The sequence below is a fragment of the Phodopus roborovskii genome, unplaced genomic scaffold (genome assembly GCF_943737965.1).
Source record: "Phodopus roborovskii unplaced genomic scaffold, PHOROB, whole genome shotgun sequence".
In the NCBI taxonomy this organism is placed as follows: Eukaryota; Metazoa; Chordata; class Mammalia; order Rodentia; family Cricetidae; genus Phodopus; species Phodopus roborovskii.
The window spans coordinates 602298-625067 of NW_026125575.1; positions in this window are offsets into that span (position 1 = coordinate 602298).

Genomic DNA, 22770 nt, shown 5'->3' on the forward strand with positions numbered 1-22770 from the left:
TCTTGGATTCAGCAGGATGGATCCTATTTTTCTCATCCACTCTGTTGGTGTGTGTGTTTTTATTGGTGAATTGAGACCACTGATGTTGAGAGATATCAATGAGCAGTGTTGTTGCTTCCTGTTATTTTACTGTGGTGGTGGTGATGTGCATATATTGGGGGAATGTTCCTCTCTTGATTTGCTTGTCTGGGTTTACTTATTTCTTGTGTTTATTTGAATGTGATCAAACTCTTTGGAGTTCCTTTCTTAAGCTTTCTTGTAGGGCTGGGTTTGTAGAAAGATACTGTTTGAATTTGGTTTTATTGTAGAATGTCTTAATTTCTCCATGTGTTGTGATTGGAATTTTTACTGGATATACTAAGTTGGGCTAGAATAGGTGGTTTCTAAAAGTCTGTAGAACATCTATCTGTCCAGGCCCTTCTGGCTTTTAGAGTCTCTATTGAGAGGTGTAATTGTAATAGGTTTGTCCTTATATGTCACTTGCTCATTTTCCCTTGCAGATTTTAATATTCTTTGTTGTTGTGTATGTTTAGCGTTTCAATTACTTTTTCTTGTCCATTTATTTGGTGTTCTACATGTTTCTTGTACCTTGGTAGGCATCTCCTTCTTTAGGTTAGCGAAATTTTCTTCTACAATTTGGTGAAAATATCTTCTGTGCCTTTCACATATTTTTTTATTTTTCTTCTACTCTTATTACTTTTAGATTTGGCCTTTTCATAATGTCCCAGATTTTATGGTTGTTTTGTCAAAATTTTTTAAGATTTAATATTCTCTTTGACTGAGATGCCTGATATTTTCATTCCATCTCTTGTATTCTGTTCATGAGACTTGATTCTGAGGTTCCTGTTCAAGTGCCTAAATTTTTCATTTCCATATTTCCCTCAGTTTGCGTTTTGTCTGTGGGCTATTGAGTTCCACTTTCTATTATTCTATTTCCACTTTCATGTCTTGAACTGTCTTACTCATTTTCTTCCATTGTTTGCATTTCCATTGATTCATTTAGAGATTTATTTATTTTCTCTTTAAGGACCTCTATCATATTCATAAAGGCTTTTTTTTTTTTAACTTGTGCTTCAGCTATGTTAGAATACTCAGGGCCTGATATGGTGTGCTTGCTGGGCTTTAGTGCAGACATATTGTCCTCAATATTCCTGATTTTGTTTTTACACTAGTGTGTAGCATCTGGTCTTATCTTTGTTGGGTGGGTGTTTTGTGTTTTGGTTTCTGTTGCTGTCTCTGGTACTTAGGAGAGTGTGTTGCCTGGTAGGATTGATAGGATAGCTTTCTGGGATCTTGATAAGTGTGGCCAGTAGGGGTTCCAGGTAAAATGTGTTTCTAGGTTTTGAGAACTGAGCTGATACCCTGGAGTGTGGATGGGCTAGGAGTGGCAGCTGAAGGGGTCCACAGGAGGGAAGACATCACAGTGTTCCACCGGAATCTGTTTAGTCACCTGGGAATGAGGTCAGAGAATGAGGAGAGGCTGCAACAGGTAGTCAACAAAGGTGGCAATGAGACTGGGAAATTGTACTTTGAAGAATGGAGGGAGAGGTGAATATCTACAGTCAACCTACCTGCTTCACTGACCAGTTTAAAGTACATAAACTTTTATTTAGCCATGATTTCTGTCAGGAGGCAACTAACTAAAGTCAAGCATTTGTGATGAGTATAATAAAAGCAAAATGGCAGTGTAGAGAGGGACCAAGGACTATACTATAACAACAATACCGGGGCCTCTGTAATGGCAAGCCTGAATGTCTTAAGTATTTCCCCAGTGGTTCCCACTGCAAACTTTAAGACCACTGAAAATTAAGGAGGGCTAAGGAAAGTGAAATGGCTAAAGAATAAAGTGTTTATGAGCGAATGATGGCAGGGAAGGGGGTGATTCACAAAGAATCAGTGCAGCTTCTTTATGAAGTAAGCTTCAGGGACTAGTTCTCCAAATCCAGTAGCACAGATGGGTTTAGAAATCATCTCTAAAACCCATAAAAGTCTAAACCTCCTACAAATGAAATGTTTCCAGTTTTATCATAAATGGAAATAATCATTAACAGTAATTTGCAAACAAAAGTCAAAGATTCCAAGACATGTACTGGCTTCCGTTGCAATAGAAAGGGAGAACCACTAACCATACAGTTACAGAAAGGTCTTTATTTGGCCTTGATAAATAATGGCTCCTGGCGAAGGTTAGGGTTAGGGTCCTGTGAATGAGCTAACTAGCTTTACCAAATAGTATTTTCATAATTAGCCAGGAACAGAATCTTGCCCGTACTTGGTTTTGTTTTTATGTTTGACTTTAAATCTGTTTGTATATGCAATTATTTATTTCTATGATTATATATTTCATTAAGGTCATATAGAAATTACAGAAGTAAACAAAATAGGATATGAGTCTCTGTGTGCCAGGTGCTGTATAAAAGGCATCTCACTTGATTTTCATAACAAGTGAGAAAAGTTAAATAACATACCCCTTAACCAAGATGCTTAAACTTATTCTAAGATGATTCCAATTCATAACTCATCTTCTGACTACTACACCTCTACCATTTCCTTCTTTGCAAAGGGTTAACTATTCAGCTGGCGGAGACATAAGTCATGAACTTTTTTTTTTTTTTTAAGTAGTCCATAAAAGTATCTTGGTTATTCAATAATATTAGGAAGTACTTTAAAGAAAATAAGAAAGGGCCCAAAACACTACAAAACTTTCTTGATGTTCTAAATATTTCCATAATATTGGGAATTCCATAACTAGTCATTCGTGCCCAGATACCAAAGAATTTCTTGTATATACGACAGAGGATTCCCCAGACACCAGCTTTATTTCCCACTGCTCAACATCAGGAAACACTATGCCATAGAGGAAGCACAGCTGTTGCACACTTCCCAGAGCCACTAAAGGGTGAGTGTGTGTGTGTGTGTGTGTGTGTGTGTGTGTGTGTGTGCGCGTGCGCGTGCGCGTGTATGAGCATGCACACGTGCACATACATGCGTGCATATGTGCCCGTCTGTCTGTGTCTCTGTATGTGTATGCACACACGCACACACACACACACACACACACACACACATGCAAGTAATCATTGTCATAGTTAGCTTTAGCTGTCAACTTGACACAAACCTAAAGTCACCTAGGAAAAGAGAATCCCAACTGAAGTACTGCCCAGAGTAGACTAGCCTGTGGCCATGCCTGTGAAGCATTCTCTGAATTGCTAATTGGTGTAAGAGAGCCAAGACCACTGCAAGCAGTGCTATCCCTGAGCAGGTGGGCTTGGAATATTTAAAATAGCTAGCTGAGCAAGCCAGTAAATGGTGTTCCTTCTTGAATTCTGCTCCAAGTTTCTGACTTCAGTTCCTGCTTTGGAATCCCTCAACAAGAAACTACAAGCCATAAGATAAAAGTGGATTATTTGTCTTATATCCCTAAATTGTGTTTGGTCATGGTGTTAGAACAGCAACAGAGATGTAAACTAGAGAACTCACCATGAAGAATTAAGATATTTTACCTACTCTTAGGGTAAATTTAGCAGTGTCTATCAGTCACCACCAAAATTGCCTAGCTTTAATGCAAAGATATTTTTAAATACTTGGTTTAAGAAATTGTCAGGGGGATTAGAGCTCAGTTGTTAAAAGAGTACCCACTGTTCTTCCAGAGGACCTGGATTCAGTTCCCAGCATCCACATAGCACGTAAGAGGTGCATAGATACACATGTAGGCATAATTCCCATACACATAAAATAAAATTAAGATCTTTTTTTTAAAAAAAGAAATACTCAGAGATATAGAAGATATGAATTGAGATGTTTAATAGTGTTGCTAAGTATACTGTCCATTTCAAAATTATTGACACAAATAGATAAAAATATTCACAAAGGTGAAATAATTTAATAAATGGTTGCATATTTATAAAACTTAACACTAAACTAAAATTAATGAGAAGTATATAAACACAAGTGATAGCATTGCTTCAAATATCAATTGTCATATAAGTAACAGGACACTTCAGTTTAAGGCCATTCTTTATCATGTCTCCAGACTCTCTAGACTGACACTCCTTGGGGTGTTGGTTGAGTGGTTAATTTAACTGGCAGCTGGCCTGGAACACAAACTCTAAAGATCTGACTCAATTTATCAGGTGACTGTGATGTAATGCAACTTCAGTTCTCTTCCAGGCAGATTCTCCTCACCCAAAGTCTAGACCACCTTAACTTATGTCACAGTTTTACATTCATATCAAACCTATGATTGTAAGAACCTAGCTGGTGCCCACTGGCCAACATAAGATGCTTGCTCATGCCAAGACAACATGGAAAATTACTTCAGAGTTATCAAAATGCTCATATGTTTGAAGTAATGAAATATCACTAGTAGCAAAATAGGTACATGGTGTTGAGCATTCTAAATATGGCTTTTGGCCTTCCCAAACCCAAATCCATATTTGCTAATTTAGGGAAATGCTTCCATGACACAGCTGTCATCATGTGTTAACTATCGGCTTTCATAACAAGGAAAACCTGCATTTTGTTTTTATACTATTTCTTGGTATTTATTTATTTGCATTATTTTTAATAATTTGAACATGAGACAGGAATATATTCACGTGAGTTCTGGTGCCAGCAGAGGTCAGAGGCATCAGATACCCCCTGGAGCTGGAGTTACAAGCAGATGTGATCACCAGATAAGAGTGTTAAGAACCAAACCCCATTCTTCTACAAGAGAAGTCTGCACATTGACCACTAAGACATCTCTCCAACCTTCTTGGAGTTTCTTGAAGAAATATTTGCTTTCCCTTCACATTCAAGTTTTCAAAATTTGCAAATGTAATCTCATGTCTGTTTTCATTTATTTTCAAAGACAGTATCAACATGGTTTGGTCTCATTTAACTAGATGTACTGTTTGCTAGATAATGGTAAAAGTAAGATTGCTTTTCCTTTACTTCTTTCCATTAAGAAAGATTTTCATTTTTAATTGAATATTATGATTATAAATATCCACACAGTTCATGGAGAGATAATTAAATTTAATATCCATTCATATTGTTTATATAAACATTAAGAAAAATCCTGGGTGCTTATGGACACAAAGTACATGTAATAACAGTAATAAGCTGTATACACCCAACATATTTGGGATATTGGTCATTGCTGGCCCTGAGGAAGACCAAAGATTAGGGATGGAGGTTTCTTCAGCCCTGTCTATAACTTTTCAGTTAAAAAGTGCAAACTGAAAGAACTGCTAGATCAGGATGGTGAAGGAACAACCATCTGTTAGAGCTAGTCTTCTGTTCTGTGATATTTGTAATTAAAGCATGTTAATCAGAAACATAAAAGTAACCTAAGTCCAGCTGGTACCATCAATGGGATGGCTGAGACACAGCTGAGCAAGGATACTGAGGTGACTTCTGAAATAAGCCAGGCCCAGAAATGAATCAGATGCTCCACTGCCAAATTCTGCCAGAGTTATTTTTAGGCCCGAAATTCTATCCAAGGCATGTATACAAGAGGACTGCGCTTTCTTAATATGTTGTCTCTGGGGAAAAGCAAAAGGCCCCAGTTTTGGCAATGAGCATTTGTCTTTTAAGCTCTTGTTTGAGATTCAGCAGGAGGTTGAATTCAACTATTCCTCTGTTTTGAGGACTGGAGGTATGGCATAGGCAAGTCTAATTAGAATCCACACAAATCCCAAACCACAGGAATTTTCTTGACAAAGATATAATATCCAAGGACAGAAATTTTTCTTTGATTGGGCAGAGTCGACCTTTCCCAAAGATGAGGGGAAAATATCAGCTGAGGATTAGAAAGATAGCTCCACATGATACTACCATTCAGTATGTGTAGGCAAAGCAGTTCATGTGGAAATGGGCTTCTGGAACTACAATGATTTACCATATGCAATGTACTCCTGAAGCTATATTCAAGGACTAACTCTATTGGGATCTTTGCTGTGGTGTCTGGGGAAAGTAAGCAAGCATAGTGATTATGTCTGATCAATGGTCAGGTTGAGACAGAAGTGTAACTATGGCAAGATGAGACCTCAAGGAGGTGTTGGTTCCCTGGGGACTGAATGCTCTCATGAAGAGAATGGTCACCAGTTCTATATGCAGGGTCTCCAGATCCTCAATCACTTGATCTTTTCATTGGATTAATCCAACTCAGACAAATAATCATAATTTCTTATCACATTTTGCAAATGGCAAATTCTTTGCTCCATTCATCCTACACCTAACATTACCTCTGTATGCTCTCTCTCTCTCTCTCTCTCTCTCTCTCTCTCTCTCTCTCTCTCTCTCTTTCTCTTTCTCTCTCTGTAGGTTAGCCTATGTATGTACATTTGTAATTGCATAATATTGTGCATGCATGATGCTGAATGTATGTCTATTTTGCACACGATATTATGTGCATTTAAGTTTCTAAGCATTTCCTATATGTTCTGTTCTATGTCCTTAGATTGGAAAATCTAAATATTTATACTTATATACCTAAACAAATGCTATCCTCAATATTTATCAAAGTTTTACTTTGCAATGAATGGTGGTTAATGAAGAGAATCATGGCTGCTCAAGGTACAAAGAATAAGAGATCGCTGAGTGTTCAACTCTAAGCAGGACATTAATGCCATTCCTTCCTTCATGGCTCATAGAACACAGGTAGAAAGAGAGAGATGTGAAAGATAGGGAAAAGGAATGCCAAATGCAGTCTTTTAGGAATGATACAGCCATTGCAAGCTTGATCACACAGCAACTGTAGCTTCCTGCACTAGGCCTATACCACAAAATTAAAATTAGTTCTATCAACAGTTGGTTGTGCATCAGGGAAGCATAGTGCCCTACCCCTCCCTGCTGAACTGTTGATAACTAATGGATTATAGGGGAGAAAGAAACTGGCTGGACTGGTCCTTCTATATGACCAAATCTAATGTTCAATGCTGCCCACTTTCTGGAATGGTCTTTGTCTGTGGAGGTGGGATTGCCTATGACTTCCTGCCCACCGATTGGACAGGCCTTTGCGCCCCAGCCACCTTGATTGCCGATGTGGATATTATCCTCTGGATGAGGCCCTTCCTGTACCTCTTTTGATTATATTGGAGAGAGACCCAAAAGAGCCATACAGGTAAGTCCTTGACTTGATGAGTTGGGAATATCTGCTGGTGTGACCACTGGGGCTCCACAGACAGCTCTCTACCCAGTTGATGAATGATACAAAGGTCGTGCCTCATACTATCCTTGAGCTCGAACAGCAGCTTGATTTCCTGGCTAATGTAGTCTTACAGAAAAGAAGGGGATTAGACTTATTAACAACAGAAAAAAAGGAGGGACATGCTTGTTTTTATAGGAAAAGTGCTATTTTTGTGCCAATAGATCAGGAATCGTTCAGAACAAGGTCAAAAGACTTGGAGAGGTGACAGCAGGACCTTTAGGACAACCTGCTGTGTGGCATAAATGGCTTTCTTTGCTATCTTTTCCCCATGCTTGGGCCTCTCCTCCTCCTTTTTCTTCTCCTCACTATCAGGCCCCGCAAGATTAAAAAGGTCATGCAATTTATTTACCAACAGCTAGAGCCAGAAAAACTTCATCAGGTCAAAGTTCAATTCCATAGGCTCGATACTCAGGAGCCAAGCTCCTCATATGACTAACCATTCTCATATGAGTGCCCCTCCCCAACCCTCTACCTGACCAGTGATGGTTAATATCTCAGATAAGCTGGGGCACCCTAAGACAAGGGCTATGATTTCTGCCCTTCTTACTAAAACAAGAAAGGGAGATGTTGGGCCTAGTGGAACTACCTGAGCTGGGCTAAATTTTGGCATCCTGTCTTTAGCCTGTAACCTCCACATGGAAGTGACTCAGCAAGGTCTGATGTAAGACTGCCCCTGCCTAGCTAACCGCTAGCTTGGCCTTTTCTCTTGACATCACTTACCCCATTCTAAGATTCCTACTCCCTACCCCAACCCTATATAACTCCCTGCTTGATGTAATAAAACCAGATGCTGCTTCCACAGCCTCCCAGCACAATGTATGTTTCTCCCAGGTAACAAGTAGGGTGGAGGTCTGAGTCTTGGATGCTTATCATCTGGCTTGGCCCCAAGAAGGAAACCAGATGGACCAGTCCTTCTCCAGACCTACCTGTCAGAGGGTCTGAAGGATATTTATGGAAGGGGAGGGATTGGTAAGGGTGATAAGAGAGATTTAACTCATGATAGTAATCAGAATGCATTCTGTACATGAAAGAAAGTGTCAATGAACAAATTTAATACATTTTTTTTTGTTTAGAGTCTTCAGTTGAGGCCTAAATGAAGTTGGCTGGGTTGGGTTAGATTGGGTTGGTTGTTTGGTTGGTTGGTTGGTTTGGCTACTTGTGTTGTTTACTTCTTTTAATTAGGAAAAAGGAAGAAAAATGTGGAGTCCTGTGAAGTAAACAGAAAGGAAAACAAGGATGTCTGAGGTATCCCTCTAGTTTGGGCCTGTGGCAATGGGTAGGGCCAAAAGTCATGGCCAGTAGGTAACATTCTCTGAAGAAGCCTAGCCATGAGCAGTGATCTACTAAGAGGTAAGTTTTGTAAATTAGAGTCTGCAGCAGAATTCCTGAATATCCTGTGTCTCAAGAAAACTATATTGAAACCACACCAGTGTCAGTTTGTTGTTGAAATAAAGGTCTGGACACAGGAAAGGGCAGCAGGATGCAGAGTCAAAGGAACAAGAGCTGTCACTGGAAATTGCCCTGGCAAGCATAAGTCTCCATGGATTTGTGGAACAAGCAAAAACTTCCTGTAGTGCTCATTAAATACTGATATGGAGAATGCTAACAAAAAGGACTTGGGAAGAAACTCAGAAAGGAGCATTGTCATAGAGTTGGGATGCTAAAGAGAAAGGGTATCTTTTGATGTCTTTATATTAAAATCAGATAGTCCAGATATTATTAAGGAATAAAATTATAAACATGTACTTTCCAAATGCACTAATCTGATTTAAATATGTAGACAGATCATATATAATGACCTTGTATGCAAACAAACAAACATCTATATGCCATTTTTCTTTCCTAATGCTTTTTTGGAGTCCTAAAATTAATGTATATTAATTTTTAAAACTCAAAACAAAAACATAAATAAGAATATATGAAAAATAATATAACTCAGGTATTATCACAAGTTTCATTTTGTAAACCACCAATATTTTAGAGATGCTGAATGTACAAACACAACTCATTAAAACATACACAAATGCATACATTAGATCATGCTAAGCACTTATAGCCTGAATATGCTATTAGTAATGGCTGTATATGATTTCATATTCCACCATATCACTGTCTTGATGTAGATGTGTAGTGAGTGGTATCCCCCTTTCAATTTGAGTGCACTCCCCATAGGTATTAGTTTTCTTTATCTAATGGACCCAAAGACAGCTCTATCCCCAGATAACTATTGTTGAGTCCCAGACCCATTTGACCTCACAGTTCTGCAGCTTTTTGTTATCTAGTTGGGATGTGTGCTCTATATGTGTGCCTGTGAAGAACAGGAGCAATACAGATGCCATTGCATCTATATCAAAGTGCCATACTGTGGCACAGTTCCCAGTGTGGTGATGGAAGCTAGCAACTAGTCCTTCCCCCTTGCCAAGTTTGGTGAGGATGATGGAGTTGCTGGCATTGGTTCAGTGGCTACACTACTTCAGGACCAATGTTGTTGCTATTTTCTTGGCCTTTCACCCATTATCATTACCTTCAGTATCAAGATGCCTGCTATTTTCTATCTTGATTTGTCACTTTTTAAAGTTAAATAGGTAATGTGTGACCCTTATATTGTACTTTCCTTACAGGTTCTGTGAAGGTCAAAAATGAGCCTGCTTGGCTCTACCCCCTACCCCCCCCCCACTGAAACAACTTGTCAGACCACCTATGGTTTAGATACAGCCTGACTGAGAAATCAGTTCCCCAACAAGCAACCTTTGGACAGAAGCTTGCCTCAACTTCTGAACCACTTTTGTCCAGTTGGTGTCTAGGATGAAACACCCACTTGATGCTGCTGCTTCCCAAATGTCCACTTCTTCCCCGGCTCCTTCAGAGGCCCCTCCATCTTCCCAGGTTCTATACATGAGAGCATACATGTATCAAGACCATCCTTTTCTTCATTAAGAGATCTCATCTGGTTTCATGGCTTGTTTCCTTGGCAAACAAATCTATACAACCAATCCTGAGGCCCATTTTTAGCTCATCCACCTGACTCTCGAATTCCATTAGAAGTACTGAATAAGAATTCTATACTGACTATGTCTAAACCCAAACTCACTATTTGCCAATTACCTATGGCCTGTCCATTTAGAATGTGTTTCTTGCTTGATGTTGTTCTTGGTTGTAGTTTCATCTTTGCTTATATTATTACCTTTCCTTTCTTCTGCCCAATACTTGATGGTTGTTTTATGTTAGGTAGTTTTATGTTAGGAGGAGAACCTTCTTAGTTAGGAAGTGTTATGGGATTTTGATCCACTTAGCTAATGACCTTTGGGGAAGCAAGCCCTAGGGCATGGTCTTTTCTGTGTACATGACCACTTAAAAGCTGATAGGTAGGGTTCACACTCTCTCTTCCTTTCTAACTTGGGTGGTTGGACCCCAGTCCCCTGGGCAGAATGACAGGACCCAACACCTGGACCATGGCAGTGGCATCATCTAATCTGTACCAGTGAGTGTATATCCCATTTTATACCTAAATACGTTCTTGAGACCCTTTGACAGACTCACATGGTTTCACATAACCACTACTCATGATTTCTCCTTCTCAGTTAGTGTCAGTCTCTTTCATAGAATTCTTGGGGGCAGTGATCTTGTACTTAGCTTCTATTTCCATTTTATTTTCATATGTGATCTAATAGGAAATGTTATTACTGTGTCTTCAAAGTAAATACAGACTGTTATTATCTCATATGCCACCACCCAGATACAAAGATTCATAACTTCATATCTGGTTATTTTGAGTGTCCTAACTACACTGGCCACAGCACCTTATGTTCACTGGATGTTAACACATAAAAAATAAAGCCACCCCTCCATTCAAACCATTCTGATTCTCCATCTCACAGAAAAGCAAATCTTCAAAATAGCCCAAAGATACCACATCTACTCCTTCACCTCCTTTCCAGTCTCCTTGCTGGTCTTTCTGAATCAGGGCATTTAAAGAGCTGGGAACTATCTGAAGATAATATTTAGTAGCTCCTCTTGTCCTGGTGTGTGTGTGTGTGTGTGTGTGTATGTGTGTGTGTGGTATTTTGCTATATGCAATTAATTTAGTCTGTTAAATGCAGGCTCTTCTTCATTCTGTGACCTATAATTTTAAGACACAAATCTTTGCACAATTCAAGAAAGTTTCCCATTCTGAAAATAGATGATCATTATTGCCATTCATATTCCAAGGATTTCTGTTGCCCATCATCTTGATTAGTAAAATTTACTTTCTATTTTCTCATGTAACAGGTATGTGTTAGCATTGGTCATATCTTAACATATCAAATATTAGTGTATATATACAATAATATATGTTATAACATGAATGATGACATTGTGTGTGTGTGTGTGTGTGTGTGTGTGTGTGTGTGTGTGTGTGCTGATGTTAAGGAATACAAATGTATGTTTTGGGTCTAAATGTGGAGGATAGAGAGCTTTCTCTTCTAATTTATTCATTCCTTCTAAGTAACCCATATAGAAATGCTTGCTTCTCACTCTCTGTGCACACACAGCATAGCAAAACCAGATTTAAAAACTACAGTAGTCTCAATTCACTATCACTATCAGTAGTATCAATATCACTTATTTCATTGCTAGAAGTCAGGGCTTCACCCTGAAAGCTATAAACACTTCATTATATTTTATCATAATTATTTAGAAATTGTTTTTTAAAAGAAAAACAAAGTGTTATGAGCACCACTAATTCCTGAATATCAATTTTTCCAGGTAACTGTAACTATTATTTTAACCTAGCTATTAAAATATTGAAAGAAAAACTCATTTGGTCTATTAATCTTCCCATTTCACAAAGGAAAAACAAAGTAATTGACTTAGTGTCAGAACAAGAGACAGGGTGTCTATTTCCAAAACTGGGCCAATTAGGCCATCTCCCAGCTCATTCTGCTCCAAGTTACATTCTGTAGTAGCATATCCTAGTATCTCCAAGCAATTTTATGTCATGAAATTCAGCATTAAAATACCACATTAGTTCTTTTGCTCCAAATCCCACATGGTTCTAGTTTCCTTATTAATTTATTTTATGAAGAAAATACTGTCCACACACCTGAATTCCTATTTTATATGGAGATAATTACATGTTGCTTTCCTTTCTAATTAACCAAATAGTGATCCCAATATTTATCAACCATTTTTAACATTTTTAGTCACATGTTAAAATTCTCTTTTGATGTTTGCTTATGAGTTAGGATCTTGCTATTTTACCCAGGCTAGCCTAAACTCACTATTCTCCTGACTCAACTTCATGAGTACTGGGATTAGATGTAAGGCCTACACACTTTGTATTGCTGATTGATTTTAGCCATGCCTGTATAACATTTAAGTCATGACTTCAAATTATTAGTTATATAATACCAACCAGCTCTTAATATAAAATATTGAATTTTTCTACCCAATTGTTTTTTTTTTTCTTGTTATATGTAGTTTCCCAAAAGACACTGTTCACTGATACATGTCTGAAATGTCTGAAATGCTCCCATTTTGTAATTCAACTCCATCATTTTTCATATGCTCCATATTAAAACTCCATGTAGCAGGAAGTGATTCAATTCTGAGTACTCATAAATTAGCACAACAACTAAGCAGTCTTTCCAATTCCTTGTATCCAGCTAGCAAGACCCTTTTGTGGATCAGAAAGAACAGGTTTCCTTAAGTGGGCAGTGATGGAGTGATGAAGGGCATCAGAGACAAAGTTCTCCTACATCACAAACCCACTTCACTTGCCCTTCAACTGCCCCTCATCCAGCCTTAGGAATGGATCTGAGTGCTGGAGTCATATCTTTTATTCACTGTGGCTTTAATCATGAATGAAGGGCAATCCACTTCTTGACAAGAAAATCTTGTAAGCAAATTTGGTTGCCCAAATGGCGTATGATTATGAATCATTTCCCATTTGTGTCACTGAAATGATCTGACATAATTGCCTTTTCCCAAAACATTGCAATCAAAAAAGACACTTAACCACAGAGGATTTACTACCCAGCAACCACACCCAAAGCTCACATCCAACAGCTTTGAGGGAAGCCTGGGGCTTCCCATTAAGGGGATTGTAGGGTGCCTGGACAGCATGATGTGACAGAAAGTGACTTTCAAAAAAAAAAAAAAAAACCTGATTCTTTAATCATAGCTCTGTCATTTCTAGACAAGAAGCTTACCATCTCTGAGCTTAATTTATTTCAGTTAATATGATCCACTCATTTGAATTTTCTAGGAATGACATCTGAGAATGCTTTCCACAACAAACACTAACAAAAGGAAGGTCCTCCCTGGGTGAATTTTTTTTTAATTGAATGAAGTTCTCATTTCCTCTCAGATCACTGAGTAAAGAGTCTTGAAAACCTAAAAGTACCCCTTCCCACCAAAACATCTCCCAGAATTCTGGGGCCTCAACACAAGTATACAGCCACACAAATGAGAGGATTGACAGGATAGTCAAAACCCAAATCCTTGATTTCAAGAGAATACAAGCAATTTTGTCACTATACCTACTTCTAATGTCAACATTAACATTTTTTCAAATTCCAGTTGTAAACTATTATTTTGCTGGTACCTGTCTGCAGCGTAAGCATCCCTAGTAGTAGAAGAAACACTTTAAGATTATGAGCCTCACCCTTCCTGTGGAGTGGGTGAGGAATGGGATGGGAGTTTGGGGGGGGGGGCATGGAAGTATGGGAGGGAGAGGGAAGTGGGATCGGTATGTAAAATAAGAAAAAATAATTTTAAAGATCAGAAATAAAAAAAAAAAAATACTTCATCAAACCAAATACAGCCAGGAAGGGGAAAACAAATGGAAGCCACAGAGGGTAATGGGGCTTGGTAGGATCAGCTTCTGCTCCACATCCCACATTTCACATCACCCCATGCAACTCAGAACAGCCCCCTAAACAGGCCAGAACCATTAACTTGGAGATGATTTCTGCAGGCAGGGTTTCCAGCTGAGTACAGGAAACAACTTTAACTACAGCTGCCAGATTTAGCAAATGCAGATTGAGGAAGTGAAACAAAATTTAACTCCCAACAAATATAAATCATTACTTCTACCTATTCACATGCAGGTTTGTTGCTACCTGAAATCCAAATTTAACTGAGTGGCATGTTACATTGGGTAACACTTGACGCCATCAAAAGGCCTATGGATAGCAGAAGCCTCAGATCTCTGTTGAACTCTGGTGTTGATTCACAAACAGAATAATGTGGTCACCGACACTGTCACTATGAAAGACAGGTTGAAGGATCCATGAAGAAAATATCTTGCATCCATCACTCTCTGAGTCTATACCCTGAGGCTGTGTCATTGTTCATTCCTGCTGTCAATATTGCTAGAAATACTAGGTAACTGCCATGCTTAAGGACTCTTGTTCCTGGGGATGAAGAAGTGACAGAGATAAACAATTCACTCAGGCTGGAAGAAAGTTCATACTCCTTTGAAAGAACAGGCCTTTCACATTTAGTATAACCACTGAAGTTCATACAGGTGCTCTGAGCGAAGACCTGAGAAACAAAGTATGTGCTCTTCTTGTTTTCTGTTACATGAGTCTGAAGTTGGTAATGTCAAGCACAGGAAGATGAGGAAACTGTTCTCCATGCTTTTTCAAAGGCTTACAGTTAGTAAAGAACATTCACAGACCATAAGCAAACATGGGCTAAGGTCAATCATGATCAACAGGTAACTGAGGATGAGCTTGAACTTTTGATCCTAGTACCTATAGGGTACTGGGATTACAGTCTTAAACCACATTCCCAATTTTATGCATTGCTAGGAATCAAACTCAGGACTTTGTGTATTCTAGGAAAATATTCTACCATATTTCTAGCTCTAGTTTTCTCAACTTAAAGCAAGAATTTTCTATTCATGCTAGAAGTGTATCATTCATAAGTGATTGGCAGGATGTGAATAACAACAGCATCATGAAGCCAAATTCAGATCTATGGAAGCTGGAAGAAACAGTCTGATCATTGCTCCCAGTTCATGCCTTCAACTCTTGCTAAAAAATTAAATATTCACATTATTTTATAAAGCAAATAATCACAGTCCTGTTACAATTATAATTACTATACTGAATTAAAATATCTGGAAGGGGGCTTTAATGTTTTAATTAAGACTTTATTTTCATTCATTTATCACCATTTTACATTGCAGCTATTAAAAGCAAGAGTTTCCTTCCACTTTTCAAAATGATTGAGGCTGTTTTTTTTTTTTTTTTTTTTTAATCCAAACCCTCAAGGAATGCTGGGGTAAGTTCTCTTCCACTGAGCTAAATACCCAGGTCTCTTTCCTTTTAGCTTATTGACAGCCTGAGGTGCTCTTTGAAAATTGACTAGTTGTTTTTTCATCTAGAAAACTCTAGAAAAAAAAGCATTTGGGGTTAAAAGAGTCTGATCTTCATGTTCATTTCAGAGGCATTCATTAGATTATCCAGGCCATATAGTACATGCATATCTGGTAAGCCATCAATGACTTGACAGGTATAATCTTGAAGAACATGCTGTGCCTGCCATTTCAGCTTTACTTTGGAGTTTACAGGAAAGGACAAGCCTAACAGCGGTGGGGCTTGAGCAAGCATGTGGGGTAGCAGTGTTGGGGGGACAGGATGCAGGGTCAGGGTTCTGAAATGAGTGCTTACTCCTTGATAATCACACTTAAAATTGTCCAGTACCCTGGGCTTGCAGCTTAAGACATAGACACTCTGGTCACTGAATGGATCTGGGTAAACAGTGCAGCCCACATGTACCACTGTGCACCTAGAGCTCATGCTCAGAGCACACTGCCACCTAAACCAGAAGAGGAAACTGTGCAGGAGGAAAAGAAATTCCAAAAGAAACCAAGAGCTACTACTTGGCTCAGGCTACCTCAAATCTTGCTCCCCAAGATCTGGAGTTACAGGTCTGTGCCACCATGCCTGGCATATTAGTGGTTATTTTTTAATTATCTCATTTAGGCCTATACTGTCCAAGTTATTTTTAAATATCCCATATATGTTTGTGTACATGCTCCTATTCATGTATTTGTATGTGTATGAGATTGTATGTGGAGGCTAGATGTGTTACTCTACTCCTATATCACTTACCACATCATTTTTAAGATATATTTATTTTATGTTCATAAATGCTTGCCTGCAATGTATGCACATGGACCACATATCACTCCTGGAACTAGAGTTATAGATAATCGTGAGCTACCATGTGGGTACTGGAAAGAGATCCTGGATCTTCTGCAAGAGCAGCAAATGCACTTTACCACTGAGTCATCTCTCCAGAAACCACCTCCCCCCACACCTTATTTTTTTGAGACAGGGTCTCTTACTGAACCTGAAATTTTCCAACTAGACTGGCTATCCAATTCCTGGCTCTCTAGGAATTTCCTGTCTCCATCTCTCTGGCGCTGGGATAATAGGGATATGCTGCCAAGCCTGGGGTTTGCTTGCTGCTATAATCTGAACTCGGGCCTCTGTGCTTATGCAGCAAAACTTTACTTACTGGGCCATTTTCCCAGCCCTCAAGTATTAAAAAATAGATTTATTTAGACTCTTCGACTCTTAAATTTGGCCTTTCAGGATGAATACACAAAAATAGTGATTAAAATTTGCTCCAGTCTGAAATGACACAGGAATTCCCAATCTGGGGTCATTCTGAGTGTTTTGTTTCCCTCGAATGCTGTCTCTTAGTTGAGTTGCCCAACCTATATCTAGTGCCAGTGACCCCCAAATCATTCTTGAGTGACAGCCTTCTCCTACGCATTTTTCCTATTTGTAAGACAAGTCTCTCAAACACTGAGTTCTCATGATGCTGAGTTGGTTAGGCAGGCTATCTGCTGACCTCTCTGGGGCTCACTCACATGAATGCTTTCAGAAAGTTCAGTTTAGTTGCCCCCTACTCCATCCTAGCAGATCTTGCTGGATATTGGCTGAGGACCCATTTCCTATTCTTCTGATATTTCCATCTCAATAACTGGCTTTCTTCCATGGTCAAAAGAGCAGTGTCCCATGGGCTTAACTTCAATGTATAAAGTCACATGCTTTATTTTTCTTCAGAGCACTAAATGTCACATAATCTATTATGAATGTGCACATTGGTGGACTTTACTCTTATTTCTCTCACTAGAATGCAAGCTTTATTGGAAGCAGGAACTTTATCTTCCATGTCCTCAACATCTAAAACACCTCCAGGTACTGAACAGGAGCTCTACAAATTGCTGAATGAAAGAATAGATGTTCTGCTTCCTTAGTCACCAGGTCCCGTGCTAATTATATGTTTTTATCAGTCATTTCTCAGAAGTACACCAGAACGCACAGCAATCCTCTAAAGGACTCTGGCCCCTATCCCTCGCCAGGATTCCTCCTAAACTCCATTCTGTATGCATGTAAGTCAGAAGAACAGAGATAATCATGACCTTTCTTGGCTTTATAACTTCAATAACCTCTTTGCCATCAACAGAATAAAATCTGAAGCCTTACCCATGGAAATCAGAGCTTTGATGAAGAGTCCAAATCTTTCTGGCCAGCTCTTACTCTCCACCACACCACTCTGGAACAGTAAGTCTTGTTTCCAATGTGTAAACTTGGATACAGGAGTGGCTCCCCACCTACTCTCTCTGTGCAGAATGCTCTAAGTTGTTGAACCTGTGTGAAGGCGGAGTATTCAGTGTTCTTCTATCCCAGTGTCCCTCAACCTTCCTAAAGCTGTGACCCTTTAATATAGTTCTTCATGTTGTATTGACCCCCATCCATAAAATTATTTTCATTGCTACTTCATAATTGTGATTTACTACTATTATGAATTATGATGTAAAAAACTGTGTTTTCTGGGTGGTCTTAGGTGATCCCTGGGAAAAGGTTGTTGGACCCACAAAGGGGTCATGACCTGAAGGTTAAGAACTACTGTTCTAGCCTTTTCTACCAATCAACTTTGCCACCATCTTTAAAAAGCCAACATTTCTATCACTTAGCTAGAGAAATTGTTTATTACATTTGTTTTCTTTTGTAGCTATGTTTTCCTCTTCCCACTCCCAGAAACTGTCATCCTTCCATATTTTTCTTTGTCTTTTAATTAACATATTACACCTCTAAGTTAAGGTTTGACATGAGGTAGATGCTAGAGAAATGTTAGTTGAAAAAAATTATTCTCAACAATAAGATTCAGAGATCTAAATGTCTAAGTACAATAGATGGCAATGAACTTTTCTATACCACAAAAAATTCCAAATCATAGGACACATTGGACCCAGGTGTTATGATGAAAGTGAAGTGGAAAGACAACATAGCAGGAGATTTTTATCATTGTATACTAAAACATTTGATTGAGTCTCCTCAGTCTCATCAGAAATCCAAGTAGACCTATTCTCAAAAGCAAACTACAGAATATGTGATTTTTAGATGTGTATCAATGCAAATAAATAATTGCAAGAGAGTCCTATAGGTTACTTTTACCACTGATTTCATGGAATCACAGAGCATAAAGGTTAATGGACTTGAAATGCCTGAAGGTGGGGCATTTGGCCAGTGATGAATATGGCCCTGTGTCTGTTCAACCTCACATCGAGTATGCTCATGAGTTAGTGGAAACCAGAGACTCTTAGAGTAAACAAACAATTACTCTCCACAACTAGTATGATGGATCACTAAATAGATAAGTATTACTTTGTCCAGTAGAATATAGAAGCCTTTTTCATGTATACTGATATGTGGGGATGTTTTTTGGAAACATTTGACTTCATGATAGCAGTTTTAGCTCTCACCACATAGTGACGTTTCTTGCAACTATCCTGTCATGATATATTTAGCACAGTTTGAGGCAAATACAGAACTACCTACCCCATGACATTTCCAGCCCAGACTGACAAGGCTTGTTTTCCATAATCTGTTGCAGCTGGTGGTCCTCATAAGCAGCATTCCTCCCAGCAGTCTTCTGTGGTATCCTGAATCTCAAGACGTGATGTTGGCAGGAAAGCTAAGTGCAGATCCTCTACCATGGAATTACTCTCCCTGGTCAAGGACTCTCAGACCCCAAGAGAACAGTTTGTATATTTTTGCTCAATGAAATATTGAAACTTCTTTCCTTATACAGTTTTTTGGAAACATATCAACTAGTATTGACCTTGTAAGTACCAAGTTCCTTGTTGGCTCTGATTCTGCCTCTGTAATTATCAAAGAAGGAACATTCTTTCTATATTTTTCAACAAACATATGACTAAATGTGGTAAGTTAAATATTTTTATTTTTCTAAGGAAAATTTCCTTAATTGGTTTATTTTGTATTTTATCATTCATAGTCATAAACACAGAAATGTTCAGAATAACACTAAAGGTTTCTAATATGGCCCTTAGGGCACTATAATTCTGCTATATTCCCTCTTCCTAGAATGGCAGTTTTTAGCATAGTGTTGATCATTTCATTGAAGCTGATACATTATAACCTGAATGTCACCATTATCTGGAGATGTGGTCTGTGTATATGGTTAATGTGTCCCCATGATTGCTTGATACATGACATGGCAACATATGGATCATGTCACAGCCATTACCACTTCCTAACACCATGGCCTTCTCACTAATATGTGGTGACATAATATTTATGGTTTATTAAAGCTTGCCTCAGGATTCAGAAAGCAAAGCCAGACACAAGTTATAGAAGTCAGGCATGGGTGATATACACCTTTAACCCCAGCAGACAAACTAGCTAGCCAGGCAGTGGTGGCACACAAATTTGATCCCAGGACTAAGGATTGAGAGGTAGATGGATCTTTGTTAGTTCACAGCCACATTGGCTACATGAAATTGATCCACTCATAAAAGAAAAAGCTCACACAAAGTTGATCTCAGCACCTGGGAATCACACACCTGTAATCACAGCACTATAGAAATGGAGACAGGAGTAATATGGTTGGGCGGAGAAAGGAATAAAACACAGGAGGAGACAGGAACTGAGACATTTTGCCTCTGAGGATCCCTGGAGATGGGAGTGCCATTTCATCAAAGTAGCTAGATCATAACACTCAATGAATCTAGGAGCCTCCTTTTAAATAAAGTACACTGTGTTGAATACAGAGCAACAAGAAAAGCACAGATGCAAAACATTAGAACTTGAATTGTATCACACTAAAGATACTGATAAACTTGAGAGAAACTTGTCTAAAAGGAGGAAGCCTACTGAAGCACATGACATACATAAGGAATAGAAAGTTTTGTTATTCATCCTCATCTGCAAAGGAAGTGCATTGAATCTAGGATCTCTCTAATTGGTTCATGCTGTGGACTAAGACTAGTAAACTGGGCTTTATCAAAATACATATGAACTAGCGCCTGAATTGTCCAGTCCTGTTTTATGTGATTCTATGTCCAAGAACTGAGTTTATCATCAGCTTCTCCAACATTATCATCTCACTAGATGCTGAAAAAGCCTTTGATAAAATCCAACACACTGTTCATGATAAAAGTCTTGGAGAAATCAGAGATGACAGGAACATACCTAAACATGATAAAGGCAACATACAGAAAAACAAAAGTCAACATCAAACTTAATGGAGAGAAACTCAATGCCATTCCTCTAAAATCAGGAGCAAGACAAGGATGTCCTCTCTCACTCCATCTCTTCAGTATTGTACTTGAAGTTCTAGCTAGAGCAATAAGAAAGCAAAAGATCAAGGGGATATAATTTGGAAAGGAAGAAGTAAGTCAAACTTTCACTATTTGCAGATCATATGATAGTTTACATAAGTGACCCAAAAAAATACTCTATGGGGGAACTCCTACAGCTGATAAACACCTTCAGCAAATTAGCAGGATACAAGATTAACCCAAAAAATCAGTAGCCTTACTATATACAGATGATAAAGGGGCTGAGAAAGAAATCAGAGGAACATCACCCTTTATAATATAATATAATAGTCACAAAGAACATAAACTATCTCAGGGTATCTCTAACCAAACAAGTGAAAGACATGTATGGCAAGAAATTTGAGTTTTTAAAGAAAGAAATTAAAGAAGATAGCAGAAACTGGAAAGATCTACCATGTCCTTGGATAGGCAGGATCAGCATAGTAAAAAATGACCAATTATAACAAAAGCAATCTACAGATTCAATGCAATTCCCATCAAAATCCCAGCACAACTCTTCAAAGACATTGAAAGAATAATACTCAACTCTATATGGAAAAAAACCAGAATAATCAAAACAACCATGTATAAGAAAATAACTTCAAGAAGCATCACCATCCCTGACTTCAAGCTATAATATAGAGCTATAGTACTGAAAAACAGCTTGGTGTTGGCACAAAAATAGACAGATAGACAAATGGAATTGAACTGAAAGCCCTAATATTAATCCACACACCTACAAATACCTGATTTTTGACAAAGAAGCTAAACTTATACAATTAAAAATTGAAAGCATCTTCAACAACTGGTACTGGCATGACTGGATAGATCCTTATCTATTACCATGCACAAAACTTAAGTACAAATGGATCAAAGACCTCAACATAAATCCAACCACACTGAACCTTTTAGAAGAGAAACTGAGAGATACCTTTCAACAAATTGGTACAGGAAACAACTTCCTGGACATAGCACTAATAACAGTCACTGAGATCAACAATTAATAAATGCAACCTCCTGAAACTGAGAAAATACTGTAAGGCAAACACAATCAACAAAACAAAATGGAAGTCCACAGAATGGGAAAAGATCTTCACCAACCCCACATCTGACAGAGGACTGATCTCTAAAATATACAAAGAACTCAAGAAGCTAGTCACCAAAACACCAAATAATCCAATTAAAAGGTAAGGTACAGAACTAAATAGAGAATTCTCAATAGAAGAATCTAAAATGGCTGAAAGACACTTAAGAAAGTTCTCAACATCCTTAGCCATGAGGGGAATGCAAATCAAAACAACTCTGAAATACCATCTTACTCCTGTCAGAATGGCTAAAATCAAAAACATCACTGACACTTTGTGCTGGAGAGGATGTGAAGAAAGGTGAACACTCCTCCACTGCAGGTGTGAGTACAAATTTGTACAGCCACTTTGGAAATCAGTATGGCTGTTTCTCAGGAAAATGGGAATCAGTCTACCTCAGGATCCAGCAATACCACTCTTAGGCATACATCCAAAGGATGCACTTTCATACAACAAGGATCTGTTCAATTATGTTCATAGCAGCATTACTTGTAATAGCCAGAACCTGGAAGCAACCTAGACTAGATGCCCCTCAAACAAATAATATATAAAGAAAATGTGGTACATATATTTACACAATGGAGTACTACTCAGTGGAGAAAAACAATGAAATCTTGAAATTGGAAGGCAAATGGATAGAACTAGAAGAAACCATCCTGAGTGAGATAACCCAGTCACAGAAAAACAGGCATGATATGTACTCACTCATATATGGATATTATACATCAAGCAAAGGATTACCAGCCTACAATCCACAGCTCCAGAGAAAATAAGGGACAAGGACTCTAAGAGAGACATACATGATCCCCTGGAGAAGGGGAAAGTGACAAGAACATCTGAGCAAATTGGGAGCATGGGAGGGGGAA